The following is a 26,767-nucleotide window of genomic DNA, read 5'->3' on the forward strand; positions in this document are numbered from 1 at the left end:
CCCCCCCCCACCGCCAGCCTCCCCCTCCCCACCCACAGCCTCTCTCATGGCCATCCCGGCCCCACTTCCAACAACTTTCCTCTCGAAGGAGCCGGAGGAAGGAAGATATTTTGTATGAACCTGAACCCGTGCGCTTATAGCTCAGCTACTTCATTTAAGTGGAGAGGTGGAGGGCAGAGCGGGGCGGGGGGGGGGGACACGGACGAAAAGGGGGGGACACGTAACAACAACAACAACAAAAAACCCACAAAGACAAGAGAATGTTGATTAGAAACAAATGATCCTGCCCCCCCCCTTCCCTTGCCTCTCTCTAGGTTGTGAGTGTGTGTGTGTGCGTGTGTGTGTGTGTCTTTTTCTTGTTGTGGTGGAGGCGTCGAGCCATATGGGGGAGTGATAGAGGAATTTTAGTCAGAAACTGTTCGTTATGTTACACTGGCTTTTCCCTTTGTGTTGTCTTTGATCTATTTGCTTGGCTTAGTATTACAAAAAAACCCCAACTAAAATAATATATTCGGAGCAGCTTCCCAAGGATCCGTTCCTTGTTATCTTTTTTTTAAAGTCTCTCCCCCTCCACCACCACCCTTTACTCTTGTGTCTGTCATTATTTAAGGTGGTCCTCACAGAGGAGACCTCCCCTTCCCCTCATCTCTGGGTAATTTAGTAGACATTAAAATTACACGTAATGTTTCCCTCTCCTCTCTTGTGTTTCCTCAGTTCTTTTTATTAAACGTTGGTTATTGATTTTCTAAAATCAATGTCTGTTGTGGGGCTTTTTTCCCCTTACAAGTATCTAAAGCACGTTGCTGATCAACTGGATAACAAAAGCTTTGTGTCAAGTAGCCTTTTTTCTTATGTTAAACAGTCATTTTTGAGAGAAAAAGAGAATGAGATTTAAAGCAACGCAGCCAGAAGTACTCTTTTGCAGTAAAGAATATTCTGTTTGAGGGGGTTTTATTCTTCTTCTTCAGCCTCCTTGCTTTTTCATACAAGATTATTAGTTTAGCGGGTTAGACCCATCACATGCTCTGTGATGAGGGATACGTCTACGTGTTTAACATTTTCTCAACACGATTTGAGTGGCAATAAAAAAAAAACCCAACAACCCAAACCCAAAATAAAAAGCTGGATGCCTATGTTTGCCTAAGAGACCAAGACTGCAGCCTGTACGTCCTGTTATTGCAACCAAGACTTTGGGAACATGCATGGACGGGGGTGGCACAGATTCTTGCTGCTCCTGTGCAAAAGTGTGTTTTGCACGGAGCTGCTCTAACTTGAGAAGCCACCACACTTGGGAGTCGAAAGTTTAATTGCGATTTTTTTAAGGTAACCACTTAAAGATCCTGCAAACTTCATTTCAAGTGTGTGTGCGCTGGTTTGACGAAGGTCTAAGTTCTCCCTTCAGTGTCTTGCTCTGGCCAAGATAAGGTGGGGGGAAATAATTCTCGACTTTCTGTCTATACCCTCTTTTCTCTTTGTGCTCCACAATTTGTTCCTTACATTCATGTCTGAGTGAGAAATGTCCTGCTTCTGAGAAGTAGGTAGAGGAGCCAAGGTGGGCTCCGTTAGGCTTGTTTTGGTTATTTTTTTTTGCATTTTCTCTTTCTCGACAAGCACGTATCCAATGCCTTTCCCGCTGGGAATTGCCCAAGATTTATCTGGACTGAGTGGATTTTTCTTCTTTCCTGGATTCGTGGAAAAGATGTCACTTCTGAGCTTGTGTCTTTGCTGATAACACCAGAAACGGTGATGCTTATCGAAATCAGGCAGAAATTCCTTAGAAACGCAGCAGAACCAAAATCAAATTTAAAAGCCACAAGGAATAAAATAAAAATAGACGGTCATCAAGGAAGGTAGAGAGTGTGAGTGCAATCACTCACAAATTACAGACGGGATCAAAACAGAATAATCCAACTAATGCCTCAGTGGGCTCCACGCCTGTGTGCGAGGATGGGCAAGGCTCGGGATTAGATACCGGGGCTGGATAAAATTACGGCGGAGTTAATATAGGGTAGAAAGGAGGAAAACTCGGGATTTTCCAAGATAACGGGGTTGATCAGAGAGGTGTGCGGGGGGGTAGTGCTGAGAGAGGCGATATGGGAGTCAATGAGGGGTGAGCCCCCTGGGGAGGAGGAGGGGGACACAGCACGGAGGATGGGAAGGAGAGGACCCCGAAAGCGGGGCGGGGGGACGCGGGGGGGTGCGGAGCGGCAGCCCAGGAATGCGGCGGCGCTCCGGGAAGTTCAGTCAGATGATTCCCAGCGCCTGACTCACTTCGCGGCACTTTCACTCGGGAGAAGTCGCGGCAAAAGAGGAGGAGGAAGAGGAGGAGGAGGAGGAGAGGGCAGCGAGCCCCCTTTCCGCACGGGCGGAGGCGGGGGGGGGTCCGCTGGCGGCCGGTGCGGAGCGGCGCGGAGAGGCGCGGAGCGGTGCGGAACCGCTGTCCGGCCGGCCCAGTGCCCTGCCCTACCATCCCTTAGCAGATGAGCTGCCTCTCCTTGTTGTTGTTTTGGCGTTTCTTGGTTATACTTTTTTTCCCCCTTCCTTTCCTCTCCTCGAAAATAAAAATAAAATTAAAATCCCCAGGAAGGGGGGAGAGGGGGGAAAGTTGGAGCTAATTTACTCCAAAGTTTCAGTAAACAGCTCTCTTTGATTCCTTTGCCATCTCGCTTCCAGTTGTAAAGAAAAAGGAGAAAGTTCAATGCTTTCAGGGCGTCTGATCCGAGGGAGAGCACAGACCAAACAAGCAGACACGATTAGGCTTGCTCAGAGCCTTTCCCAAAAAGACACCCACCCACCCTCCTTTCGGGGATGCTGGGGAAGAGGGAAAAAACCTCCTTCACTTCCCACTTGAATAAAAAAAGAGAGGGGGGGAAAAAATTAAAAACAATAAAAAATAAAAGCCTGCCTGCTGCTTTTAGTGAGTGGGATGTGAGGTTTGTGTTCCTTGCCTGGAGAAGTTTGGAGGTAGCTAGACTGAGGCTCGGGTGTGAGGAGGAAAAGTGGGTTTTGTGCAATTCAGGTGGCAGAAGGCAGAGCGGGCATGTGGGAGCGCTCCTGTTCCCGGGGACCTCTGCAAGGCTGGAAATCCGTTGCGAGCAGATTCCTCCCAGAGTTGGGTATTGGGTAGGGAGACAAATGGACAAGCTCCAGAAAAGCACCTGGAGAGAGGTATTAAAAATTAATGCCATAAATGCGAGTGTGACCAGGGCGTAATGATTATCTAGCTACATTTTCTCGGTGCAGATTCATGTCCAGGCTGAGCTGTGACATGGAGCAGAGGAGGTTGTTTTCTGTGTCAAGCCTGATCTGTTTGCTTTATTCTGAGTTTCGAGAAAACCAGCGAATTTGGAGATCAGTGCCTTATTTACTGTTTGTGTTTGCGGCCATTCGGTGCTTACTGGCTGTTGCTTATTGCACATGCTTCACAAGGAAACTTTTGGGGGAATTTCTAATTGCTGTAAGGAAATATATTTGATGCCTGGGAAAAGCCGTATTTGAAAAGAAAAAAATAAAATAGAAAGCATTACAAGTTAATTATCGGTAATTATACATAGCCAGCTGCCCAAGGTAGGGAAAATATATGGAAGAATGGCAGACTGAAATGCAAGCTCTCAGGACAGGCTGGTAATATTCCCCAAGAAAAATGTGTGTCTCACTTTAGAGTGGAAAGAAGGGTGTTGATTCTTTTACAGCAGCTCCACATTCATTCCAAGAAATAGGAAATTCTTCGCCTCACAACAGTTTTTGGCATCTGCATTATCCCAGTGCTTTTAAGGTGCATTTTCTCCTCTGTGAAAGAGAACTCTTTGTCCTTTTTTTCTCCAAGACCATGGCTTCCCAAGGTAGACACTATTTTGTGCCTGTCACATAGAAAGGGAGTGCAGGTTTGCAGTGCTCACAGACAATTGATTGTCTGCCCTAATGTGTTTCATTTACATGTTTATAACGTCAATAGTGCTGGGGTGTCCACTGTACCATTCATTCCAGCATTCCCACAAGGGTGCAATTGTCTGAATGGCCAAGTCAGACACCTTTTTGATTGCTCTTTAGTTGTCTTTTTAGAGTATAGAGAAAAAGGAGAGAAATCCGTGATGCAGAAACACTAGTTGAAAATATTTCAGAATTAAACGTCACCCATTAAAGCAGATGTGAGCATTAGGCAAACAATATATTTTAACTAAGGTTCTGAAGATGGAAACAGATTCAGAATAGTGGGGATGGTTAGTGCACACGACATACAGTCCTGTCCCTTATTTTTTTCTACATATGCATTTTTTTAATGATTTCTCCTTTTCATTTTCGTTTCTGCCCCTCTAAATGCACCCACCTCCTAATTCTTTGTACGCTTAATTGTAATTTGTGAATTTTTTCCTATGTATTTACCCCTCTCTGTTTACATCAGCTAACCACTTGGGAAGTCTATTGAGGGAATATTTAGGCTGTGAGAAGTATAAACTTAAAAAAAAAATACAAATATTTCCTCATCAAGCATTTTTAATGAAAAAAATACAATGCCTAGACTTTTTCTTGAAGCAGCTTAACTTAAATAGCTGTGTACCAACTTCTTATGCTTGCGGTTGCCGTCCTCTTGCGCTGTGAGCTTCCAGCAAAGTGTTTTTAGGAGTTCCCAAGTCAATAAAAGATCACTTTTAAAGGTGTGCTGCGCTGGTTTGATACGCCACAGTCCTTTATCATGGGAGTTGCTTCTGAGGGAGGCAAGAAATGATTGCTCATGTTTCATACCCGAATAAATAAGCCACGCAGCTCATTGAAACTCACGCGTAGAGATACACGTATACGTGTGTACACACCTATGCGTGCGTGCATCGTATGTATATGGTACACATAGGTACCCCTAAAAATAACGGTTCGCGTTTCAGACGAGATCATTCCCCCCTAAAAATGATGCTGATCCCAAGAGCTCCAATTAATACAAGTTGACCTGTTCCATCCGTGATCCATAAGGGAAAAGAGCACTAAGTCCTGTAGCTTCTGCTCGGGAGGTAAAGAAAGGGAAAACTTTTTTTTTCCCTTTTTTTTCTTTTCTCCCCCTATATCATTTTTGTTGTAATTTTTAAAAAATGCCTGTTTGTGGAGAGATATTTTTTCCTATTTTTTTTTTCTCTGTGCCTAACAGGGAAGACACACACAGTAGATGCACCGTTAGCTGAACCCCTGACACGGCGGTCTTTTGAATGCCTTAGGTATGATTTCACTTTCGCTCACATCAATGCTGACCTGAATGCCTTTCATATCTGATCCGCTGTGTCTCTCCCAGTAAACATCCCCTGAGGGGAGAACAAAGAAAGGAGCTCTTCTTCTTCTTAATCACAATTCAGCCCATTCACCGCCGGCAGGCTACATTTGCATTCTGCAACAGAAAGCCAAGATGAAAAGGAAAAAAAAAAGAGTGAGAAGAAGGGGGGAAAAAGCAGAAGGGTGGAGGCTGAGTAAAATAACTTAGGTGTTTGTAGCTGTTTGTTGGGCTTCCCCTAGTTACAAGCCTTATATAGATCCTGCTCTACCCAGGCTTGGCTCTCCTGACAGGCAGATAGTGTTACAAGATGCCTGTACTATTCATGGCCACTCGCTCTAACACTTGAGGTAGAAAGTGTCAGAGAGGGATCAAATTCTACTCTGAGAAGTCTGTTATAGTTAGGGTCAGGTGTGTGTACTCTCAGCTCTTGACTGCTGCCTATTATTTTGTTTTAATTACTATTATTGTTTACTCACCATGACCTTGGGGAGCGGGGGTGGCTGGGGGTGAGACAGGCTCGGCCACCACCGGCGAGCAGATTAGCGGGGAAAAAATAAATAAAATAAATCTCCCTTTCCCCTATTTAATTGTATTTTTTAAATATTTCTGGCATGTTTTTATGGAAGGGTCGGGATGGTGTTTTTTGCGGCTGGCAAGGCCGGGGGACCGCGGGGGTGTCCCCAGCCTGGCGACCGGCCCGGGCTGCCCCGACCCAACGGGGAAAAGCAACAACTCAGCAAATCCTCAGCGGCACCACCAGCAAATGCTCACGGAGGAGGAGGAGGAGGAGGAAGGCGAGATTTGTGGAAGTTTCTGTCGCTGGGCTCCCTCGTGGGGTTTCGTAGCCACGTTCATGTACATTTTCTGTCTGTGTTCCCCCCGCCGTGTCCCTGTCCCTCATTCAGCCCAGATTTGTTTGTTCTTCAGAAGCTCTTCTGTGCTTTTAATCAGACAGTTAAAAAAAAAAATATGGTGAGGTCTTTGGTCGTAGCCACTTTTTTCTCACCAAGAGGAGGTTTATTTATAACTGGATCCTGCTTACTGAGAAGTATTTAAGCCCTTTCAGGCAGAGCTGTCAAAATTTCCTGTGTTGTTTGCCTCTATTTGCAACATGTAAAAAGTAATATGCAGTTGCTGGTGTTGGAATAACCGGGGTAGTGCAGAAATCTCAAGTGACAAGTTTTCAACTACACTATCTCCTGCCGACCAAACTGTCATTTTTTTTTCCAGAAACCACTTTTAAGAACCTAACAGTTTTTTTTCCCCCATCAGCAAATAGATTAAACGTGCTAAAGCAACTTCGAGAGGGGAAGAACAGTTTGAACAATGAGGAGCAGGAGGGATGTCTTATTTTCCTGTAGCTGCTATGGCAGATTTCACTCATAAGGAGCACACTAACCGAGATGTTACCAGTTGAACAGAAGCATGTGACACAGATTCCTGATTTTTTCCCAGAAGATTTACAGAATTTACAAAAAGAGATTATCTCTACACCTTCCACCCTCCTAACCACCCCCATGACCCAAGCAATGGAGGATTTAGGCAGATTTACTTCAGTAAACACCTTTGGACACTTGGGGAAAAGTAGGAGTCTGTTTGCAAAAGCAGGCTTTTGTTAAGTGAGGTGCTGGATAATGCTTTACCAAGCAGCTGTGATATTAACCTACCCAGTAATGCTGGAAGAGAGCGTTAACTCCTTGTGCACGCCAGGCCATGCTGGCCCTGCAGGTACCAGGCCCTGGGGGGGGGACTTGAGGGGGACACAGGCGAGGAGGTGGCGCTGCTGAGGTCACAGCAGCCCCTCAACCTGACACGTCTTTGACTTGGTGGTAGCTGGGTCTTTCGGGGTCAGTCCATCAGATCTAGGGTTGGGAAGAGCTCTGAGGCATCGCCTCCTCCATCAGTTTGGGGTCACCCATATGCGTGTGAGTACACACATGCACAATCCATATCTACCCCTACGTATATAACATCCCAAAACGTCTCTAGGAAAGCTCACAAGCGTTGCTAAGAGAGGAAGGTGAGTTTAGGATTCGCACTCGAGCGGTAAAATAGCTGAGAAGTTGCAGTGGCAAACCTGGGCTTCACATTCCCAAAAGTGAACTTTCTTTTTTCCTTTTTTTTTTTTTGAGAAAGCTGCTTACTGCTTTTTCGGAGCCATTAGAAGAAGGAGTTAATAAGTTAGTTATTTTTGCTGGGTATGAGAATAACTTCACAAGTGTTTATTTCTTTTAGCTTGAATAAGATTCCTTCATTTGGGGGTTTTTGCTGTCGAGGGTCCTTTTTATTTTTTATTTTTTTTTTAAGAAGTGTAGGTGTCAATGTTAGAGCAGCCACAAATGTGTGAGAAAGCAAAGGGTATGAGACGTGACAGAATTAAAGGTGTTTGCTATGTTGTTACCCGTGTGTCAAGCTGCAAGCTCCCTTTGTCACAGGCTCCTGGTGATTTGATAGCACGGATCCACTTCCCTTCCAAGTGATACAGCAATTTCCAGCTGGGGGGGGGGGGGGTGGGGGGTTAATGCGGTGCAGTCTTTGCTATTGCCTTTGCCTCTCCCAAGACATTCAAACACCTCAACATCGCGCACACCCCATTACTCCCACCTTACACAAGGGTGCTGTGCGCTCAGGCACCAGGACAGCAGCCATAGCATTACAGTATCTGGCATGGAGCGTCGTTTGGCAGCAGTGTCATCTGCCAAATCATCCCATAATTACGTTTTATGTTATTTGTATGAATGACCAAGCATGCAGTATTCCTTTTGAAATCAAAGGAAGGCTTAAAACGCGTTTTTGAATACTTTCAGACCATGGTCAGGTCACAGTTTGGGAGTTGAATTAAACTGATCTCATTTGTGATCTAATTGAGGTTGGCAACAACCTTAGCAGTAGCAATAACATACAAATACAAATCAAAGAGTAGAATTCAGCAAATCAGATCTTTTGCTCGAATTCTGCCTGAGAGTTATTCTCCGACTGCCAACAGAGAAGTTAAACTTTGTCCCGCTTCTCAGCGGCAGTGCAAGCCTTGCATATTTTTCGAGGCTTTGACAGGAAAGTTGGGTTGGATAGATGGGCACACAAAGGCGAGAAGGGAGCTGTGCCTCCTCGGCCAGGGAGCAAGGAGCAGCGACTGACTTATCACGTATGTTTCTGGAAAGCCCAGTGGCAGAAAGTACAAGAGGTGTAACGGGGGAGTATGGTTAGGAAGGACTAGAAAGAGTGATAGGTCGCTGCAAACAGGAACGCTTATTCCGAGCGGAAAGTCAAGGCAGCTCCCTATCTTTACATCTATCGCTGCGGATTCCAGGAATGTAATTACCAGAGTGGCTGCGAATTGTTGACAAATTTCCCTGGGTCTGTCGGGAGCTGGCGTTGCGAGCGGCGGGGCTGGGAGCCGCGGCCGGGCAGGCGGCGGCCCCGACGTGCGGGCTCCGTGCGGGGCCCCGGGCGGGCGGAGCGGCTCGGCCCGGACAGGGCATCCCCGTCGGGGAGGGCGATAGCCGGGGCGGCGCTCAGCGCAGCCCCCACACCCCAAACCGGGATGCTGCCGGTTCCCTCCCCCGGGACCTCCCCGCGTTCGGGCAGCCGTAGGCGGCGGAGCGGGGCAGGGACCCGCCACCCCCGGGGAGCACCCCCCACCCCCCTGGGCCGCGCCGACACCGCGGTGCGGAGACCGCGGTGCGGAGCGGGCTGGAGGCTCAGCCGCAGGCGCGATGCACTTGGGCGGGGGAGTGCGAAGCCGCCTCTCCCTGTCCCGCCCCGGGCCAGAGGTGTCAACCGCCTCTTCGGGGCGGCGGGTGGGGGGGACGCGGGGTCTTGGCGCTGTCACCCGCCGCTGCCGAGCAAACCCCTCCGCGGGGCGAGGTGAGAAACGCCGGCGGGGCGGCCCGGCCGCTCCCGGGAAATCTGTCTGTCCGTCCCCCCCGGCCGACTCCCCCGGCCCCCAGTCGGGCTCCCGCGGTGGCGCAGCCCCAAACTTTGCTCTCAAGAGGGAGGAAGAGGAGGAGAAGCGGCTCCGCGCTGCCTGCTGCTCCTCCTGGGTCTGGGCTTGCAAGTGTGTCCTCAACTTCCAGCCCCCCCCAGCTCCTCCGGGTCATTATTTTCTTTGACTAAAACCTGTTTACTCGCCTCTTTGTTTTTTGACGTTAAACGAGTTTCCATCTACTACTCCTGCGGATCTCTAAGAAATAGATAAACCATTATATTTCCCCCTTTCTCACCCCCCCCGCTCGTATTTTAAAGCAGCGATCCTGACAGCAGTACTATTATTGCACTTTATGTTTTAGTGGATGTTTGCTGTTGCTAGTTACAGCAACACTTATCATAAGACAGCAAGAAAAGAGTAGTCCCTGGTAATTAAAGTAATGAAATATTCATTTACTCTACCTTTTCAGTAGTCTCACAAATTAGGCTGCTACATTTAATGCCTGCACTGCCTCTGTTTTTATTATAATGGCAGCTTTCGCATCTGCAATTAGGACTAATTCTGACAGTTACAATTTCTGAGGGATGGTAAACAGTGAACGAGATGTGCAGCAGTGGTATTACACGTGAAAAGCCCTTGTCTCTTTAACCTTGTTGTTTTTTTTTCTCGCAGAGGTTACCTTTTCCCGATGGTGCAAAATCGACTTGACATAACTGTTCATCAGTTTCAGGGTTTTCCCTGGAGGTATTTGCATCAAATCAGCCCAGTCAAGCTTCAAGTTGAAATTGGCAGGCCAGAAAACTGACAGGGTAGGGACTGGGAAAGAGACAGCTAAAGTGCAGGCAGCGAGCTGACAGCAGAGGCGGGCAGGCAGGGGGAGAAGGCTCCGAACCCCCCCAGCCCTCCCCGGATTCTCCCCCGGGGTCCCCTCGGTCCCCACCCTGAGCCGTTGTGAAGGGGCCGAGCGGTGGGAACCGGCCCCGGTACCCGGAGGAGGCCGGTGGGGATATGGGGGGGGGTAAAAAAAACCCCAACAAAACCCATAAAGGGGGGGGAAAAAGGTGTTGTCAAACAAAGAGAGAAGTTGGCGTCGTTAACAAGCTTATTTTGCGGCAGTTCTTTGCAGAGTCGTGTCGTGTTTATGCGCTACGACTGTTAAGAGAAGTGAGTGAGAGGGTTGTTAATACTGATGAAAACATATTTTGATCAGCTCAAAAAAAAACCCCAAAACCCTCCCAACCCGGAGAGACACTCATCTGCAAAGATAATTACGTTAGAATCAAACCAAACATTTCCTCGAATATGTTGTTTCATTTATCCTCTGTCACGAGCCGGGGGGGCTCCGATTAGAATGATGTGAAAATTAACGTTTTGTGGATTGTTGGCCAAATCAGGATCGCTCCCTGTGACAGCCCCCCCTGCACCCCGACAAAATTTTACTTCTTTGAAATAATTGCAACTCTTACGTAGCGTGGAAAGGAGCAGCACAGCAAGGAACAGGCAACACCATCAGACCCGTTCCTTCCTTAAAGGTGAAAAAGAGCAAAACTGTGTTACTTTCCTGAGGAAGAAAGCTGACTATATATATATATATATGTATGCATTTTTTTTTTCTAAATATATATATATGTAGTCTTTACCAGATGATGAAAAAAAAATCCCTCTCACTTTTCCTACCAGACTTGAGCTAAAGTAAGCCTTGCTTTCAAACAGTTTTTCAGCTGTGTGTGTGACAGGCATTGGCTGATCTGCTGATGCCCATTCGACAGGCACTGTTGAGCTAAAGTGGTGTGACGGCACAGTTTTGTTAAGCTGTGAACAAAGGGCTGGAGATGCCTCGCTGGCATCATCCATGTGCATATTGGCCTTGTCACAGTTTTGCTTGATTTAATGCTCTGTTTATTCCTAGATATTAGAACTTAAATTCCAAACAATATGTTTTCATATACCGCACACAAACTTTATTTTAAAAGCTTTCGCTCCCAAGAACTACAGATCCATTTGTCTGTGCAAGATCCATGCAGCAAACATTTAAAATGTAGCTCCCAGAAAAAAAGAGGTGGCCGGTAGCCTCTTAACTGTTACCCAGTTAAAAAACCGGGATTTCGGTTTTAAAAAGTCTTATAAGGGTAACAGATTTATTTCTTCTTTGATCATTTGTTGAGAGTTGTTATTTATTTCAACAGTGGATTTTCTTCTAAGCTCCTAAGGAGAGGTTACCCCGTGTGCAGGCAGGGCGGGCAGGATGGACTTTTCAAGTGCCATATCATCCCAGCGGTGTTGCTGTGATAAAAGCAGAGCTTTGCAAATACCTGTAGGCGTAGTCGGAGGACTATTGGCAGGCAGAAATAAAGCAAGCTGGGTTATGGCAGGTTAGTGGAAGGGAGCAGGAAACTGGATTAAGATGAAAATACATGTATGTTCATTAGGTGGCCACAACTTTGCATCTCAGCAGTTCGTCGAGAGAAAACATGAGCATGCGGAGCTACATTCAGGTTTTGATTCTCTTTTTTAGAGAGGCCGTGGACTTTCTCTGTAGAATTCTTTTTTTTTCCCTTTATTTTTCTCCCCTTCTTCATCTCCTTTTTAAACTCTCTTCAGGTTTGCTGCAAGTGTTTGCTGAGAGATTAGTTAGGCAGCTTCCATGGAGGAGGTAGCCCTGGGAAGCAGCTCGTTGCAGGGAGGAATGCTCAGTAGGTCAGGGCATGAAGATATAAGGAGCTGCCCCAGCTGAGACTGGGGATCAGGTATTTTCCTCTTTGTTTCCTATCAGAGACAAAGTGCTTATGGAAAGGTTTGTGGTGAGACATCAAATCCCAGCAGGAGCACAGATGTTCCCACTTTTACAGGCTTACCAATGAACATTTCAGCTTAAACAAGTTTATGAAATAAAAAGATTTATTTATTTTTCCTTAGTAGATGCAGCATCTTAGTTTGATTGTGTAAAGATTGTATCACTCCAGCCACTCAGGCTTATTTGGTCCAAGGCACGGTGCTTTACTTGAGGGCTATAAGTAGCCATGGGAGAGAGGGAAGGAGGGGGAGGAGGGAGCAGTCAGCAAAATGAAAGTATTCCTTCTCCAAACAGTGCAGTCTAGAGCCTAAATCTGAAATTGAATCTGCTGGGCAAAACCTGTACAATTTTTCTACCTGCCCTTAGTCTGCTTCCTTTCAACGATGACAGTTTTACTAACTGAAATGAATGGGCTCGCTCGCTCCCGTACCTTTGCTCAGTGTGCGTTTACATCAGGTACTTCAAACAGAGCAGGGTGATATATGGAGGGGGACAGCTTGTGCAGAATAAGCTTTAATGGTTAATTTTTGTATAGCTTTATAAATGAAAGGGACTTAAACCTACTAGCAGTATAGATCACAAGACCTTATGTGGTCTATTCTTCTCTAGATGCACAAGAGATTTACGTGCCTAAGTCCCATAAGAGTTAATGGGAGTTACGCATGTAAATCTCTTCCACAGTGAGATAATAGACCCTTTTATGTATGGATAGCTGGATTCTTGCAAAAATCACCTACCGAACAGTAGACTTTATGTCCTTCCCTCTTAACAAATATTTATAAAGCAAGCAGGCCAGCAGATGAGACCAGGAACTCCCCAAGATGTCTCCAAACCGCAGCGCCCCCCATGTCCACCCGGAGAGGGGAGCCAGCCCCAGCTCTGCCTTGTCCCTTTGGTTCCGTGTCCTGGTTTTGGTCCTCTGTGGGTGACATGACAGCTCTGGTGGAGATGGGGTCTCAGACGCGGTGTCTCACCTCTTGGCAAGTCCTAGTTGATGGACACCTGTCACTCTGTGGATTTGCACAGGAGATTGGGAGGGGAAGAGCTGCCACCTCTCTTTTGGGGGGTGTGAGCCAGGGTGCACTTCTCACCATGTCCCTACACCCCATCCCACCCAAACTGGTGGATTTATAGCCCCAAGGTGGGAGACCCCCAGCAGGACCGTCCCGGGCCGCTGGCAGAGCACGGTGGCGGTGACACCATGTCCCAAAGCCCAGGTGCTGCTGGCACCGCACATCTGCTCCCTCCCCGCTCCAGCGCGACCTCCCTCCCTGGGAAAACACGCAGGCTTTGCCTCCAACGGGCACTGTCTCCCTGCGTCTCTGCGGGGATATATATAACTTGGACGATCTGTATCTGCCAGCCATGAGTCAGATCGAGATCTTATCCCCCTGTAACGTGTAGCCGGAGATAGCCGGTGCCACGGCACACGCGTGTCAGGAACGATCCCCGGGTTTTGTGAGCCGCGGCTCTTTTTGCCATCATTGTTTCTTTCCATCACTCTCCCTGCTCCTTCCCGATAGCTATCTGAGCGAGTTGGGCAAGCTGCAGACTTGCCAGCCCTCAGCTCCCAGGCCTGGCAAAGCACAATCCGGAAAAAAACCCAAACAAAACAACAAACCCAACTTACGCCGTGAGACTATCAGATTAAATCCAAGGGTTTCTACCAGTGGCGGGATGGGAAAAGCCCATTGTTTGTTGATTATCGTATCATCAGCCCTGGCTGATACGAGGATGCTCAAGGAAAACATACTTCGGTTACAGTTGATTTTCAGATTCCAAAATGGTGCTGCAAAGTCTGTGCATGCCTAATTATATTTTATGCTAGGCTGTGCAATACAAAATGTATGCTGCAGCAATCAGTGAGTTAACAGTATCAATCAATTTGTAAACAGATGAAGTCACTCATTCCCAAACTGGTTTTCCAAAAACAATTACTAAATTACAATAGAAAAAAATTGTACAGTTACTGTATTTGTGTGCTGTGTTACAATCAACATACCAGGGAAACAAAACAATTTAATGCAGAAAAATCATCATTCATCTACATTATAATTGCTTCTTTTTCACATCTACAGGGCGGTTAATTAAAATTGTGATTAAATGCGGTCGCGCTGCCTAAGATGTCTTGCCCAAAACAGGTGGTACAGAATTTAAAAGTAAAAAAAATGTAATTAGCATTGGAAATTGAGAAATTGCCTGTAAGAATCAGTGTTAATTTCAGTCAGTGATGAGGTAATTTATAAATGAATGCAGTGGAGGCTGTGCAAATGCACAATTGCCTTCCTGCCTATTCTTAGCATTCTCAGCATGCAGGTGAAAATGTTTTCAAAATATTGAGGTAATTTGAAAATCAATCCGTGCATTCGGTATCTTTTTTTCCTCCCCGTTCGCAGCAAACGCTGAACAAACGCTGCCAGAGATGGCACAATGCATCAGTTTTGCACTTTTTGGGGAGCGATATTACGTGTGTCGTGGCATCAGGAAGAGTTTAACTAAGCAAAATGTTTGGCTAAGATCCTTGACAAAGGCCAAAACTGTCGATTGAAGCCCCCGGTAATCCCGAATGTCTTCAGCTATGCTATGTGTTTAAACGATGTGGTATCAAGAAAAAGTAACAGCAACCTGCGGTGAGTTGAAATAGTGCAGCACAGATACCGCGAAATAAAAGAGATGCTAATATGGCACTGAAATCATAATGATTTCTTGTTTAAAATTGGTACAGCGCACTAGAAAAGCCTCAGTAGTACTGATGCTTTCTGCAAAAACTCTCTTTGTAAACGTGCATTTCGAATTTCATCCTGCAACCATAAAAGAATTGTTAACTAGGTTATGCATACAGAGATTTTCCCTTAGATGAACTTTGTTTATCGGTATTTTGGTGCTTTCTCTAAACTTTCAGCTAGCAAATGAGAAATGCTAATTCCTAACACAAAAACATGACCTGCAGATACAAAAAGCTCGAGGCGAACCTGACAACAAACAGATATTAAAGATTTAAAATCTTCTTGACAGTCAGAAAAAAAAATAAGAAAATCCAAGGCACACATTGCTGGAACTGACATTTCCATGATTTGAACAGCCCTTGTCCCCGTGTTTCACCCCACAGAGAGCCCTTTCTTACTTATCCCCGTGTATACTGAAAAATAACTCGGACTTCCAATGATGTCAATTGCTGGGCTGGAATATATGAAAGCAGTTGGAGTATTTGAACAGGGATGTACAGGTGTTGTTACCAGGTTGCTGTAAAACACACACAAAACGGCTTTTGAACATAACGTGCTTTAATTAAAACAAGCTGGTCTTCCTGCAGAAAGACCGATTTAGCCATGTAATTTAACTATTGATGCCCTTTCTATTAATTTTGCCTTGACATATAATAATGAACTTTTCTTCCGGCTGACACTTGGTTGGGTATTTTACCTATTTTTCCTTTTATTTTTTTTTTCATTTTGCTGAGCCCTGTGTGCTTCAGAGGCTATTTCAATGCTACTAAATTTGCTCGTCCCATGAAGGGATTAGGCCCAGGGAGGGACAAGGGTAAGGCCACGCCGTGCCAGGCCGTGCTGGACCACTGTGATGCTGCGATGAGGATGCAGCAAGGCCGGGCGGAGGATGCGGGTTGGTGCTGGGGTGGGATGCTCTGCTGGCCCCATCCCTCCTGCTACAGAGCACCAAGAACCACGCGTGCTCTCCAGCAAGCCAATTAACCTCGCGTGCTCGTTTTCGCTGTCTATGAGTTGGGGGAAATACCGTCAAACTCATTCAAAGGGCTTTTGCGAAGCTCAATATCTCTAAAGCACTCTGCCATTCTCCGGGAGTGCGGAACAGCAAGTATCATTTGTTGTTTCGTCAGAGGGCAAGCGGGTGCCAAGGAATTGGACTGAGAAAGTGATGAATGCATGTTTCTAATAAGCAAATTCTCGGAGTTTCTTATAAAACTGGTTATTTTGATTTAGAAGACAATATTGCTCCTAACTGCCTCCCCCACCCCTCAGTTTTCTGCCACTGAATATCAAGAAGCTAACGGTAATCACCGAAGCAATGATGATTATTGACTGAAAGGTATTTTAAAATGTGAGCTCTGTTATGTGGAGCTTAGCAAGTAGCTGCGCTGATGCATTTGAACTCCTTATTTCGGCGTAGGGGCTGTAAAAATATATCGAAATATTAGCGAGCCAGCAGAGGTGCGAATCCTGACCGCAGTCAGTGGGGGTGCACAGGTGATTTCGGTGGGACACGGAGCAGAAAAGCCAGGTTTGGTGCCTGTGGCTGGTTTTAGTGGAAACCTGGAGGATCAACCTCATTTGGAAATTCAGCCTCATCAAGGCAAACCTAAGTTTGGGGTTTTTCTTTTCCATCTCACGTGAACTCAAAGAAAAGCAGGAGATCAGGTACCACTCTGCTGTCACATGTTGGTCCTCAGCCCCAGTTACACCTTTGGAGTTTTCTGGGCCCATTCCCATGAGGAAAGACCAAATGGCCTGAGAAACTTGAGCACGATTTGGCCCCGAACAGGCAGTGCTTACAACTTGTTAAACCGAGCCATGGCCATTGTAGTGCTGGGGAAGTGCAGTGAAGGAAAAGCAGCTTTGCGGATCCCTAAAATAGAAAGTAGACATAAATATTTCTACTTCGCATGTCAGATTTCAATCACCTCTCGAAACAACTGAGCTTCTCGATTTAATTAATTACGGCTTTTTTTTTCTTTTTTGTTTTGTTTTGTGTGTGTGTCTTCGGAAAGAGCCAAATGAAAATATGCTCTTTGTTTCCCCTTTGTAACTACCAGAGCTTTCCTCGAGTTTTAACTCTTCTGCCACCCCAACACCCTCAGCCCTCCTTTTTCCACGCTCTCCTTATCGCTGCCGTCCCATGGCAAGCCCCAAAGCCTGGAACATTTTGTAACGACTATGTGACAAATTGTTGGGCTTTTATTCACGTCGGACATCTTTTGCCAGGATTGCTTGTTGTTTTTTCTTGTTTGGCTGTGTCATGGGACCAAAGGTGGCTGCTTTTGTGCAGCATGTCAAATCTGGTTAACATGCAGCCATTTATCTTTAGAGCCCACTCCCGCACAATGGCCGGGGTGTATTGGGCCACTCGTATGGACTCTGAGCATCAAATATATATATATATATATATATGTTCTTTTTCGATGTCGTCCTCTCTATGTGTGTGGATGCACCTCAGGTTGAGACACTGCGGTGAGCCGGTCATGCGGCAGACAAGATGTTTCATAATTTTGGGAACCTTTTAGAGACAAATTGCACAGTGCAAGTGTAGTGTAACTGAACTGCTGGTTGCCCAGTGAAGTGTAGAAAATCAGATACAGCACAGCCTGAAAGAATGAAACAAGAATTCATATCTATGTATATACATGGTGCTTTATAAAGAATTCATACACAGAGAAAAACACATTTATTCTCTTTTTCTCTGCTTAGATTTGAGGACTGTGCATGGTGGGTGTGTGTATAAATGTGTTTATGTGCATGGTATATATTCATACAAATAATATGCCACGGGATATAGGAATAGTTGTATGTGTGATGCATTTATATGCATAAGTGGTAGGTTTGTAAGTTAATGCCTGCTTGACTCTGTGTGTGTGTGTGTAAATGATGGAAAGGTGCTCAGCACGATGAAAAGATTAATTATCCTATAAATAAAATTAAGGAGCCCCAAACTTCCACAGCAAAGTTTGTAGCTGTGGGTGCTTTTCTGATGCTTAAGTCGCTCAGAAATGTTTCTCATGAAAATTATTTCCTTACAGATACGGCGATAATTATCAAATAAAGAAGCTGTTAAAGAAATGGGAAAGTTTGAATCAACAGAAGATGAGGGCCGACTGCAAGGTCTTGGTGCCTTTTTGCAGCTGAAACATTTGAGATAGCGGGACTCAATGTTTTTTTAATGATTTGCTGTGTTGTGTAATAATTATACACATAGTGCAGTGAGGTTACTTGGAGGAACACCGCACTATGTATGTTTTTTTTTTGAGTAAAGGACCCAGGAGATTGCCTTTCACTTTGAAAACAATCCCTAATATCAGGAAAATGCTCTGTTTGTTTATGCGTACATAATGCAAGTTTGTCCGCCTGGGAACTGCAGCAAATGGGAGAAGTATGCATGGATTTCACAGGTAACAGGATTACGTGGGCACATAATTGATCCATTTGGAGAAAAAAATGACAGTGCTCTAAAGATGCCTAGGGTTTGGAGATGGAGTTTATGAAACAGGCATTTGTAAATTCAAAGGAATCAATATGTCAATTTTATTACATCTCAGGACCAGCTGGGCATTAAAGGAACAGTGGCCTTTTTAAAATTGCAGCTGCGTATTCTTGCATTGTGTACCTTTCTTAAAAGCCTTTGAATTGTAGAAAATGTACTCTCACCAGCGCTTTGCACCTTTCAGTGACCAGTTTGCATGGACAAAAGAAGACACAAAACATTACATTGTGTCAGTTTTCCTCTGAAGCCGCAGTTGGTAAAAACTGCCGGGCTTCAATTATACCATGCAAAAATCTTAGTAATAAATATATACAAGGAAGGAGACTAACGCCTTTTTGTATCTCAAATGTTGAAAAAAATACTTGAGATTTTGAACTGAACACTCAACACATGTTGCAGAGGCAGCATCATAAGGGGAGATACCTGAAAAAGTGCCTTAAAGACCTTACTTGAAACATGGTCTGAATCCTTGTGAAATAATATCTTCTCTTTCCCTCCTACCAGACTTTAAACCCTGAGATGATTAAATTTAATGCAAAGATTTTTTTTTCCCCAAGGAACAGCAGTCTTCAGCTGTTCAGGATTTGAAATGCAACTTTTCATACAAATTCACAAGGTGCAGTGTGGAGGGAGATGGGTGGAATTTGGGCTGCAGTGGTGATCGCTGGGCCAAAGGATCTCAAGGCCACCCCAAACAGGGTCTGCATCCCAAAGATGCGTTCTCAAGGAATTAGTAATGGCCGCTGAAGTTCTTCCTTTGGAGAGAAGGAGGTTGGCCAAGGAGGAACTGTAGCTTTCCCGAATATGTTATACACTCCTCTACCTGAAAGGCATTTGGCCAAGGGATTGAGTTAGAAAAAGCTGAGCGTGTCTCCAGCCTTCAGCAGATACCCTGTTGTCCTCTCTTCTTTGCTCACTCTCCATGTTGCTATGGACTTGATCGTTACAGCCTACCATGCAAGTCCAAATTTATAATTAACATTGCCAAGGCAATCACTGATTGGGGGTATGAAACTATGGACAACTCTAGAGGTTCAACACATCTACAAACACAAAAATATTCAAGTTTTCGAGTCCCAAAAACGAGGTACCTAGGATCAATGGCCACTGCTCCCTGAGACTTCTCTGCCTTCACAGCTTCCTCAGCTTTATCATGACCCTCTCTGATCTTCTCTAACGTTCCTCTGGCTCCTTTTGCAGTTTCTTTGAGTTCATACTTTTCAGGCCAGCCTGGTTACAAACCAGGTCTCTGTATGGTACCCCAGCCTACCCAGTAATTCTACTTTTTCTTCCCTGGGGAACTCTGCTCTCCGTAAGGTACGGTTATAGCATTTCTCCAGTGGTCTGCTAACATGTTACCATGTAAATATGCCTTGGATGATGTGGGATCACATCATATTCAGGGTTATTATATTAGTGAGTAGTGTATAAAAATAGGTAGAGTACAGTCTGTCTCTATGTGTGTATTCTATCATAGCTCTGTCTCCCCTAACAGGAGTATAAACTGAATATGGAATAACAAAAAGTTCAGTTTTCCCTTAAAGAGTGTGGAAGTGCAGATACAAACAATAAGAGTTTGTTAAGTAGCTTTTTGTGATCATAGACTTAGCATGAATTAAAACTTTACTCTGCAATGATGCACTTTCAAAGCATTTTTTTTTTTTTAAATATTAGTGTGCTAAAGAAGACATAGAAAAAGAGGTTTAGGGTGTTTTCGTAAAAATTAGTGGCGTTGTAGAAAACAAAGATCACCTTCTGCCAAACAGTGATGCTCAGAACTAATGCAAATACATATAAATGAAGAGGACAGAAACAATATAAACTAAATAGATTAAAGCTTACAGAACTTCAGAGATAAGAGTTCCCTTCAGCATAGCTTTGTCTGCATGCTTTGGTGTGACAGGTATGATGTACACACCTTGTTCGTCTCAGCATCCTCCACCAGTGATAAGATGCTGAGACAAGCCTTAAATTTAACTAATCTAAACGAACTTTTTCCAAGATCTGTAGCAAGCTCTACTCAAAAGATGTTGTCCCTTTCCTTGCTTGCTAGAGGAGAGAAATGGAGATAAGAAGAATTGAAGTGATTCAGCTGAAGCCTCCCAGCAAGTCAGCTGGACCTAAAAAACCCCCTAGAACTAATAAAACCAGAGGTCATATTCTGATCCCGGTTACCTCCATGCAGTCCCAGAGCCACTCTGTGGGCAGCCTTTATATCTTGTCGGTTCTTTGAATCTAATTCTAGAAGTAAAAACAAAGCTTCCCAACGATAAGGTGGGGAAAATGGCAAAACGAAACCCTGTCATTGACCTGATTGATGGTTCTTCCACCAAGATCATAACGGCTTCTTCAGAGACTTTTTACAGTCTCTGTAGAAGTGCAGGAGGCACTGCCAATATCCGCAGATCATTGGCATGATAGACCGTAACGGCTTCTTCAGAGCCGTTCCGGTCTATCGTGTCAATGCGTACTTAGGGAGTCCTCAATGCATGGATCATTGACACGGTACTACATAACGGCTCCTTAGAAGCCATTACTGGGTATCAAGTCAATGCATACTTAGGGAGCCCTTAATGCACGGACCCACGCAAGTTGACTTGCTCTGAATACTAACAATCCTGGGGAAGAGTAGTTACTGCCTATGGCATCGAGGGAGGTTATTAATACCCGCCTGCGAGAGCTCAACTCATGCTCCACGCTCCCAACGCCTTCACGGGAGGTGTAGGGCTGCTCCCGAGTAGGAGCATGGCACGGGAGAGTCTGAAATGATAAACTTTCCCTCCTCTGCTAACATGATTTTATTTCATAAAATATGTAGAAAAAAAAAAGAGGCTCTCAATTTGAGATAGGAAAGCCAAGAGGCAGCCTAGGATGAAACATTTAGAGGTAGAATATAAAGCCTCGAGAATAAGTGGTTGCAATGGAAACCGTAGAATTGTAGAATCATAGAATAGTTTGGGTTGGAAGGGACCTTCAAAGGTCATCTACTCCAATCCCCTTGCAACGGGGATTGCTGGCAAACCCGTACATATGGAGCAATATGTGTATTTTACCCCTCTCAACTACTTTGCTGTAGATATCAAATATGCCACATATTCACCATGATCCCTGCAAGATGCTTAGCATCAAGCTTGCAAAAACAACCCGCTCCGAGGAGAGATGCTTGGTGAAATATCCCACCATCCAGTGAGGAGTTTGTCTGGATTTGTTGACCTGGTCCCTGGGGAGCATCAACCGATACTTTCCCAATCGTCACCATGCCTCTGGTTTGACCCGCAAAGGCGCATCCCCTTCGCCTGGCTTCCCCCAGACAAGATATCCCCGTACTGAGTTAAAAAATGCTTCTAGTTTGCTGTTGTTGATATTTTTCTTTTGTGTTCTGCTTACTGACTGACATCTGCTATCATGCTAAGCAGGTGTTCCTGTGTAAACGAACGTGCCCTGTTTGTGTTTCGCCATCCTCGCTACTGCGCACCCAAATGAGCAGCATGATTAAGAATCCTGTAAATTTTTGAAAGGAAACGGATGGCTGCCCTACTAGAACATAATTACACCGTTCCAACATCCGCAGCTCACTGCTGCAGCCGAGTTGGAGAACAGCAGAAATTAATAATATATAATAGCATCATTCTCGTAATTTATAAATGAAATAAAGTAGAGAGGAGATTCTGCTGATATGCATTTTCTTCTTAATTCTAAAAGACAAAGTATAGATTAGAATTTTACTGGGGTGAAACCTGGCCAGCAATATCACACTAGTTGCAAGTGTAGGGCCTGATTCATGAGAGGGATCTTGCTTAGGGGAAAGAGCTAATATCTTTTATTGGACTAGGGGAAAAAAATGAGTATACAAAGCCCTTTGAAGGCAGCCCCTGATGCAGGGAAACTGGGAGACCTCCACAGATCATGTACCTAGTTTTTAGCTTAATTCATTTGTAGGTTTTGCAGGAAGACTTTGCTGCACGCTGCGATTTTTTTTCCCTGACTGAAATAATACACTATCACAGGTCACCTCCTTGGAGAGGAGAGAGGATTAATCAGTTAAAGATGTTGTCTGATCTCCTATTTTTGTTGAAAAACAGCAATGTTTTCAAAAACAATATTTTGAGCTCCAGAGATGTGCCAGAAGGAGCTGTACTGCAAATCACCGCTCAAGTCAAGCCTTGGAGTTGGTGCTGTAATTACACCTCTCAACCCCACTGGAAAAAAAAGATACAGCTTTCTAAAGACAAAGACGTATTATTTGTAGCAACTAAGCAGTATGACTTTTTATTTTCCATTGCATATGAACAGTCAAGTTAGCTAAATGCTTCTAATTTTTCTTCCGTAGCCACCCAGATATACTCATCTGGGTGATGGCCCAGCTGATTTACACTTTTACTGGGACGAACTAAAGCAGGAGACTTAAAAAAACCACAATAGTGTTTATTTACATGTTAATTAGGGATATTGTAATACATTTTGACACTGTAAAACTCTAAAGAATGATTACTGTTTTGATGGAAAAGATCAGTGTGGATTCCCAAAGTTTAACCTGGCAAACGCGAACGTACACAGAGAGCCCAGAGAAATGGTTCTCTCTTAAACTAATGGGTATGTTTGAGTCGCACTCTTCTAAAGGGCCCTCTTAATAATTTGTTTCTGAGAAAATATGTGCATATACAGATTTATTTCATTAACAGGTATTTATTTAAGTGGACTGCACTGTATTTAAATCTTTGAATAGTTTCCATTACTTCCTCAGCTCACTTACTTCAAGTTGACTAATTTTAATAAGGCTAAGGTGCCTAGGGTCTTATTGAGTGTTCAGTTTGATCAATATGGCTAAATTAAAATAGTGCAAAATATAAGCAAATGTACTCTAACAACTCAGTGAAAAATGTGGAGTGCACCAACCATTGATTAGCGTTCCACAGACATTAATTTGTTGTTTTAAGTACACTAATGCTGCTCAGAAACTGCATCTACCTCCAGCACACCCGTGCAGCCTGGGAACTCATGGACCATATTCTGCCCAGCATTCCTGTGCTGCTCACCCGCATCACACCTAAGGGAAGCAGAAGGAGGACAGTTCCGATTATTTGCACGAGTGAAGACTATTTATATAATCATATTCATTATGAATTTGGGGCTATACATCACTTCTATACATGTATTTTTAAGACAGGCACAGACTCCTAGGGAAGTGGTTGTACGTACAAGAAGATATTCGTTTTTGCCCTCCTGTAACACCACAATATTATTGTCATAAAAGATTAATGTCAACCCCCACCTGGTATTAAATTGCTTTCGGTAGCCCTTGCATTCATGTCTTTCTGCACAATACAAAACCACTTTTAAAGTAACTACATGCATCCTCAACTCGAGTTACTGCTATTACCGGGTTGCATTTTATTTTTCAAATGCCTTAGTTGTTGTTCTAGGTATTTTTTCCCATGGATATGATGTTCTGAATAAGAATATGGTATCAGGAACTTAATTTTAGGGCGGCAAAAAGCGTGCTTTAGAAAATAGGGTCTTATCATCATCTTGTTGATAGATGTTGTACATGTTAATTATATGATCTATTTCCATACTCCAGCAGAAAGATGTATTTTCCACACACTAAAAATAATTAGGTTCTCTTTATTTCTCTTTCCCTTCCTTTTTCTTGGTTAGCAAAAGCATGAGATTACCATACTTTGCCATCCACTGTTTTCACAGGCAGGTTTTAATGGTTTCTAAAAATCTGACAACAACTCCTTAGCAATCATACTTCTATATCGTCTTAAATGGTTTCTGATATCTTTCTTGGGTTTTCAGTAGTTCTCCCCTCTACCTGTAGCGTGATCTTTCTGCTTATCTCTAATCTCCTTGGTAAGTGATATTCGCTGTAACAGTTCTTCCTTTCCTTGATACCATCTTTTCCTACGTGGCAAAAAACATAATGATTTCACACGAGCAGAAGCCGGTTTTGTCAAAGGTATTTCAACACCGTGTCTGTAAGAAAGACAAAATGACTTAAAAAAGAGAGAAATAAACAGGAGGGAGTTCATATGTTAAAAAAAGCAACTTGAAAGCACATTTAGAAGTATATTCTGTGAAGACGAAGTCAAATGTGAAAAGCATTTCTCCAGTTTAAAGTGACCAAATAGAGTTATAAACAGCAGAAACATTTGAAGTTCCCCTTTTTTCAATTAAAGCTGGAGCTTTAACTTCTTAACCTTCAACACAACAAGTAGAGCACACTGTGCAAAAACAATTTGTAAGTCTTCTCAGCAAACATCTCAAGCGAGGAGGGCCAGCACAAGTTCAGCAGAAGTGACTTTTCATTTGTAGCTATGCCAAAAAAAATGCTTAGGTTTTGTTGTTGTTGTTGTTGTTTAGCTTCGGTACATGACAATCCTGATTTTTTCCAGCATTTTACATGTGTAGAGTTTTTAATATCAAAGGTATTGCTCTCTGTAAACAAGTATAAGTTTACCGAGGCAGCTTTACTTACACTCTTCCCTTGTAATCAGATGTGAAAATTACAGCCTCCCTTTTGGCTACATGATAATTACACATTTCAACATACAAAGCATTGTCTCTGTTTCAGTTGCTGGAATGAAACAGCGAAGGCGCTTGGGAAAATACGCTATTATATTAAAGATCAGTGTCATAGCTGTTTTTAGTAAAAATGAAGTTTGTAATCACAACTGTGATCAAGATAACTTTGGGATTTACATATATATATGTATGTATATATATATATATATGAGAGAGAGAGCAGTTAAAAATAAAATGAAAGTAAGGTACCTCAGCACGGAGGGTGAAACTTAGTCCATGCACCAAGAGCCAGCACACAGCCTACCCCCTACTTAAATCTCACCAAAGGCCTATTTTGAGGGTGAATTTTACTCCAAAAGCATAATTTGTGGTAAAGTTTAACAAAGTTTCTCCAGCTTTGTCTTGTTTTTCTCCTTTTTCTTTCTTTCTTCGGGCTATTCTGTTTCACTTACCTAGAAACTTCGCCTGAATCTCTTGTGTGTCTATCGATTTCCTTGCAAATGCTGGGTGCAGAAAGAATTCAGAATTAAGCATTGCTCGGAAAGAGCTGTGGGAAAAAAATTACATATGCAGCAAAACATGTCAGAGTTGTGTTTTGACAGTTTCATGACCAAGCCAAAAAATATACATTTTTTTTTTTGTACCTGGCGCAGTTTCACAAAAATGTCCCCTCGGGGAATAGTCATTTTTTGTCAGAATCAACTGTTTATTTACTTAAAAATCTAAAAGTTTTGCCTTACATTAGAGACAGAGTTGCTGAAGGTTAAAGTTCAACATCAGCTCCTTGCGTTGCCTTCTCTGTAAAAACATGGTTTGTGCCACAAGAGAGGGATAAAAGCATTAGCATGGGCACAGGACAGAATAAAAATGCCATGCATTTTAAAGACAGAGCAAGCGAGGTTCGTCACGTCTTGTTATGCATCTGCAGCCATGCCCTGTCTTGTTCGCAAGCCATGGGCCACCACCTTGGACCTGCCACCACTGTGGCTGAACATGGTGGTGATGGTTTGGGCTGGAATTAGTGGGTTTTTCCAGACAAGTCAAAGCCTGGTTGGGTTTTAATGGTGGCAACGGTGTTGAGAGCCTTACCCATGGAGGTGTTCATGGTAGGCAGGGCTTTGAGTGTCCTGCCTTATCTGGGCTGGGGGGGCCAAAAGGGGTGCAGGTGACTTCCCAGCGCTGCCATGGGAAGAGTAGCCCAAGGCTGCCCTAGTCATGTTCTGCTCCAGGACTGCCACTTTTGGTTTTTCTGCTTCAAAACCCTATCTAAATGCCCTGCAAAGGTGACTTTTAGGTCAATGGAATTGCGTCAGTAAAGAAGAATTAGGTCTCCCACTCCGAAACTAAGGTTTTTCGCAGGGTAGAGCTTGGTGTTCTCAGCAGAGAAGTGATATTTTTATTCATTCTTACCTTTATCTTTATATTTACACAAACAATTAATATTATTTTTTTTTGCCTGTAATCAGTTTATAAGGTTGCAGGGTTAACAGAAATGCACTGTGTCAGATGTTCTTTTGCACATATATTTACCTTGACTGCAGCTCCAAACTGTGGGGCCTGGCAGGCCGACCTTTCACACTGGCTACCGGCCATGTTCAGTGAATAATTTCGAAACAAATTTTTTACTAGGATAGTTAACATAGCAATTTATTTGGGGAAGCAATTTGCATCAGGGCAAAAAAAAAAAGGCAAATGTAAATACTGATTTCCCCAGGAGATTAAAAGTAGTCCAAAACTAATAGCCTGATCTAATTCACATAATGATCATCACACAATATATTCAGTGGGCCTAATCCTGCCCTTGTAGAGTCTCTCTGAAGGAAGGGACTCAATATACCTGTCTGAATTTGAGTTTACCCTTTATGTCCCTGTCACAGTAGGAAAGCAGCCTTTGTCTCTATGGTGAATAATATTTTGCAAATGAGGCTGCGTTTAAAAAAAAAAGCAATATATAAGGTGGGGAGGGAGTTTCTCCTGACTCACACTCACAGGGCGGAGGTCACAGCCGAAGCTGCTCTGTAGGAAACAA

At 44.0% G+C, this 26,767-nt stretch overlaps 1 protein-coding gene across 1 annotated transcript in view; it reads left to right on the forward strand.

The window, feature by feature from the left end:
• Window positions 1–26,767, forward strand: part of ZEB2 (zinc finger E-box binding homeobox 2) — a 113,980-nt gene that overhangs the window by 3,995 nt on the left and 83,218 nt on the right. The gene's annotated exons all lie outside the window — the stretch shown is intronic.

Source organism: Patagioenas fasciata, chromosome 7, assembly GCF_037038585.1.
Source record: "Patagioenas fasciata isolate bPatFas1 chromosome 7, bPatFas1.hap1, whole genome shotgun sequence".
NCBI classification, from domain to species: Eukaryota; Metazoa; Chordata; class Aves; order Columbiformes; family Columbidae; genus Patagioenas; species Patagioenas fasciata.